The following is a 5177-nucleotide window of genomic DNA, read 5'->3' as shown; positions in this document are numbered from 1 at the left end:
TTGACAAATGGGACCTCATAAATCTGCAAAGCTTCTGTAAGGCAAAAGACACTGTCAATAGGACAAAATGGCAACCAACAAATTGGGAAAAGATCTTTACCAATCCTATATCTGATAGAGGGCTAATATCCAATCTATACAAAGAACTCAAGAAGTTAGACTCCAGAGAACAAAATAACCCTATTAAAAATGGGGTACAGAGCTAAACAAAGAATTCTCAACTGATGAATATTGAATGGCTGAGAAACACTTCAAGAAATGTTCAACATCCTTAGTCATCAGGGAAATGCAAATCAAGAGTAATTCTTAATCACTTTGTTCACTTCTGTTCTGTGTGCTGCTAACTCCCCTCCTCCTGCTGCTGCTGCTGCTCCTCTTTCTCTTTGTGTTCCTCCTCCTTTGCCTTCTCTACTTCCTCTTCCATGTTTCTAGTAATTGAACTTCAGGGCTCTCACATAATAGGCAAAAGCCTACTATTAAGCATTATCTGCAGGCCCCTTTTTTTGTTTTTTCATTATAGACTGATTCTCCCTATGATATCTAAGCTCATCTTAAACTTGAAATCCCCATGCTCCTGTTTCTGGAGTAACTGAGATGAGGTCTCAGTTGAAATTTCCAGCTTGCTCTTCTAGGTCTGGATCTCTCATATTACATTTTTAAAAACCTTAAAGTCACACAGGTAGTTTAAGATTTTGGAACTCTGTCTATCCATTTTGTTGTCTACTGCATCCAGACTCTTGTTGCATTATTATCCTTTTCTCAGTTCTTGGCTGATTTCAATGCCATTGCAATTATAATATCACCGGCCTGAGAGACCACAGGGGTAGATTAAGGATACAGTTTTGAGTTCTGGAAAACCAAGAAAGTCTTTAACAAGAGAGAATCATTCTGGGCATGGCCTCACACAGGGATGCCACTTGAGGCTTGCTCATGAGTAAAACCCCACAGAGAGTGAGGGAGTTTGACCTGTCCTCTTCTAAGATGAGAGTGCTTAGAGAGTGGAAACAACAAAGAAAGGACCTAGTGAAGGGAGGCAGCTTTTGGGTTTCTGGAGGACTAAGGAAGCCAGTGTGATAGGGAAGCAAAAGGTTTTAGGGAAAATGTAGTGGTAAGGATTGAGGGTCCAGGAACAGCGGACCTAGACGGTAGAATCCTGATCTTTTGTGAAGACTGTGATAATTACTCAGAGAGTTGTTCAAATTATTAGAAGTCTTTTAAACAAGAACACAGATCCAAGTGGTCTGCTTTGAAATAAACTTTTGAGCTGAATATGAACTTTAGTGAAATAAAAGTTATTTTAAAGTTACTGTAACCCAGCCCTGCAGGATAGCAATTGCCTTTCATCACAGCACTCAAGAGGCAGAGGCAAGTGGACCTTTGCGATTATAGGTAGCCTAGTCTACAAAGCCACTTCCAGGCTGGCCAGGGCTACATAGTAAAATTCTGCATCAAAATAAATAAACATGTAAATGAATTTTCTTTAATCTTGGAATAGTTTTAGATTTTCAGAACAGTTAAAACTGTTATGAAAATAGGACAGAGGCATGTGTATAGACTACATCCAATTGATCTCTCATCTACCTATTTATTTCTATATTTTGTTGTAAGTAATGACTCAGGACTGGGTAGTTATTGCCAGAGAAGACACTTTATTCATATTTCTGTAGTTTCAGCATCCTGTCCTTTCTGTGTTTCAGGTCTACATACATGACATCGTCTCACATACCACCATGTGTCTCCAGAGGCTCCTGGAGCTGTGGTTTCCATGGTTATTGAGACCCTGGTCTGTTATGGTACATAACATGTACTCATTTGTAGTGGTCTGACTGTCCTCATATTTAGAGCATGCAGATGTCTTATTGGGAGAAAAGTTGGAGAGCAGTGCTGTGTTTATCACGTGAAGCTGCTGTTCTGTATAGTACCTTGGGTACTATCTCCGTCCGTAGACTGGAGATGTGCTGCTCAGATTTCACCACCAAAAGTCACTTTTTGTCACCTTGGCTTTTCATTTAAAACAGACAAGAATGATTGTTCCTTAGGAACTGGGATCGTCATCCACACAGGGATAGTAACACGTGTAAATTATGTTGACTTTTTCAGAGGAAGTTCTTTTACGTTTAATTCACTTATGGGGTGATCTATGTTTATGGATACTTAGTAACTTTTTTATGTTGCAACCCAATGCTAGATGATCTTACTGCTTAAGTCATTCTAGCTTTGACATTGAGAATTCTTCTAGTTGGCTCATGTGTCTGTCTGACACTCTCATCACTGTACATGACAGTGGGTTATGTGCTATGTCTTGATTGTGTGTGTGTGTGCTATGTCTTGTCAGTGTGTGTGTGTTCGCATACATGTGCACACATGTACATGTGTGAGTTCTTGCATCCTGCCTTCCTTTCTTATACTACAATATGCTAAGGGCTGTCTTGATTATCCCTTACCCTATCTGTGACCCTGAAGGCTCAGCTACTTTTCAAAGGGAGCCCTAGTTTCCTTTATTAGAGAAGTCAGGGTCTGGCTGCTCGGTGTACCTACCCTTGTTTGAGCTGTCTGCTTCAATACTCGTAACTGACAGAGCATGCACCACAGTCTGACAGTGTCTGACAAGGTTTCATCACCATGTTGTAAGAGAACTACAAAAGCAGTGAGCAGGGGATCTATTGTCATAATTGACCAGAAAAATTAAAACTGTTGGTAGAGGTGCTGACAGTAAAATATCATTATCAGTTCCATCCCATAGTAACATGTAAGTGTTCACTTTCTATATGGACAGTTTTGTATTTCCAAATCAATTTGATCACCAAACATCTGAACACATAGCACACAGTCTGCTAATACTGTGAGTCTATCCACGTGCAGTCTGTTTGGAGGGGTGCTGGGTGAGATGAAAACAGAGCAAACACAGTGGTGGGAAAATGTCTATGAAGTCTTTTATCTTTCCTGTGCCATACCATTCTACCAAAACAATGTGCAGAGTCCATAGGATGACTTCAACTCCCCAGGCTTACATATCTACCATCAGTTGGGAGTTTGAAATCCAGACAATGATAACTCTTCAGAAAGCAGGAAATGTGCCAAGTCAATTTCCCATTTCTCTCTTTCCCCCATTTTTCTTTAGCTTTAAATGATCATATTTTGAATTTTATCTTTGTTTTCCTTCAGTTTGGATGATCTTATTGTGTATCATTTAAAATAGCTGAATAAAAGAATCTGATACCAATTTTTATAAGAGTTTTCTCACAAATTAAACTTGTGTGTATACACTAAGCATGTCAAAACATCACAATTTAACATTGCATCTCTTGAATGTACTTAATGTAAGCACTGCTAAGACTGGCCAAGCATTCAGGTGTTATAGGCCTCATTCATCTCCCCAGAGCTGTAAGAAAAGAGAGGTGTCTTAACTATTTTGCCGATTAGGATCAGACCTTATCATTAATTTATTATGAACCTAGATGGAGACGATGACATTGTTGCACGTTACCATGTTCTACTGTCAAAGAACTAGTTAATGTTTAATAATGTTTATGTCTCTGACATGAAAAGCCATTGACTTGATAATGGCTAACAGCTGCTAAGATCTGCTTCTTTTGTAATGGCTTCAAAGGAATGGGATCAAAAAGGAATTCTTTAATAAGGTACTTCACACATTAATATCCTTTAAAGGAACCAGTTCAATGGACTACATTTTGTAGATAAATCTTCAAATTCATCTAAGAAATTGGTAGCGCCACCACTGATATTTAAATGTACCATAGATTTAAATAGAATGAAGCATTATGTATGTGCTTTAATACATTTACATGTAAACATGTTAATAATGGGGTTCTATTAAGATCTGTTTTTGTAAAAGGATTGACAGTAAACCAACTGAGTACTACATTTGTGAAGACTTTTGCAAATAAAAAAATTTATTTTTCATTTTTAGAATCTGCCTCCTCTATATGTGTATATGATATATTGTGCACATGCACATATATATATACATATATGAATATATATGTATGCATATATATACATATATACATATATATATGCATGTGTATATATACATATATGTGTATATATACATATGTGTGTGTATATGTGTGTATATGTATGTATATATGTATGTATATATGTGTATATAATATATATATTACATATATATATATAATTAGACATACATATATATATCTATATATCCACAGGGGTACAAGTAAGAAAGTAAGTGTGAAGGACTGAAGTTGATTAATGACAGAGTCATTAAGCCAGAGACTCTCAGTTATTTTGAAACAAAATGTGTTTATTAAATCTCAGAGTTCTCTTGGATCAGTTCTACAATGAACAACTTTATGAAAAGATAAACAGTTATATAGGGTTAGGATTTCATGCATTGAAATACAGGGTACTCAAGGATGTTGACTTGTACAATTCACTCATTCGTTGTTCTCAGAGCTGTTTGTGGACATCTGGCACATGTATTTGTTCTGAAAGTGCTGATATGCCGCAATCCAGTCTGCAATAGACCTATTATCTTGAAACTTAGGTGGGAAAGAGCAACAACAACCAATTCATCAATAAGAAATAAGATACCATCTTATGTGGTTAACTGAAAATAAAATATAGAATAATCAGATTTTTTATTACTAAAATACAAAATACATTGGTTTTAGACCTGTAAATTATCATTGGAACTGTGAAAATTAAGAGTCACTATTTCAAATAAAATTTTCAAGAAACATTTAAGTCAATGATTTCTTTCTTAGAGTTATAGGAATAATTATTAAAACTGAATGCAGAAATATTAATTCTAAAATATGAAGTCAAAACAAGTTAGAAGTTGTCTACTTGAATGCCTTCACTGAAAAATTAGAACAGGGGCATTGACAAGGGATGGTGATTTGTTCATAATTTTGTAATAAAATTGGAAGAACTACAGAATAATATAAGACCTCTGGATTTCAAGACTATATTTTGAAATAGTGTAAGTATGTTTGTATATATAGAGGCTCAAATATATCAATATTACTACTTAAACTTTATAAAATATATCAAAGCCAGGCAGTGGTGGTGCACACCTTTAATCCCAGCACTTGGGAGGCAGAGGCAGGCCAGTTCCAGGACAGCCAGGGCTATACAGAGAAACCTTGTCTCAAAAAACCAAATTATATATATATATATATATATATATA

General features: G+C 36.2%; 1 long non-coding RNA gene across 1 annotated transcript in view; it reads right to left on the bottom strand.

The window, feature by feature from the left end:
• Positions 1-4267: 4267 nt before the first annotated feature.
• LOC116094390 overlaps positions 4268-5177 on the bottom strand; it is a 3992-nt gene continuing 3082 nt past the window's right edge. Inside the window, exon 2 of the long non-coding RNA XR_004120079.1 lies at positions 4268-4526. This is a non-coding gene — a long non-coding RNA (uncharacterized LOC116094390). The remainder of the gene's footprint in view (positions 4527-5177) is intronic.

This window comes from Mastomys coucha, unplaced genomic scaffold, assembly GCF_008632895.1.
Source record: "Mastomys coucha isolate ucsf_1 unplaced genomic scaffold, UCSF_Mcou_1 pScaffold16, whole genome shotgun sequence".
Lineage (NCBI taxonomy): Eukaryota > Metazoa > Chordata > Mammalia > Rodentia > Muridae > Mastomys > Mastomys coucha.
The sequence above is the reverse complement of the archived record's forward strand: the minus strand, read 5'-3'. Positions and strand labels throughout refer to the sequence as shown.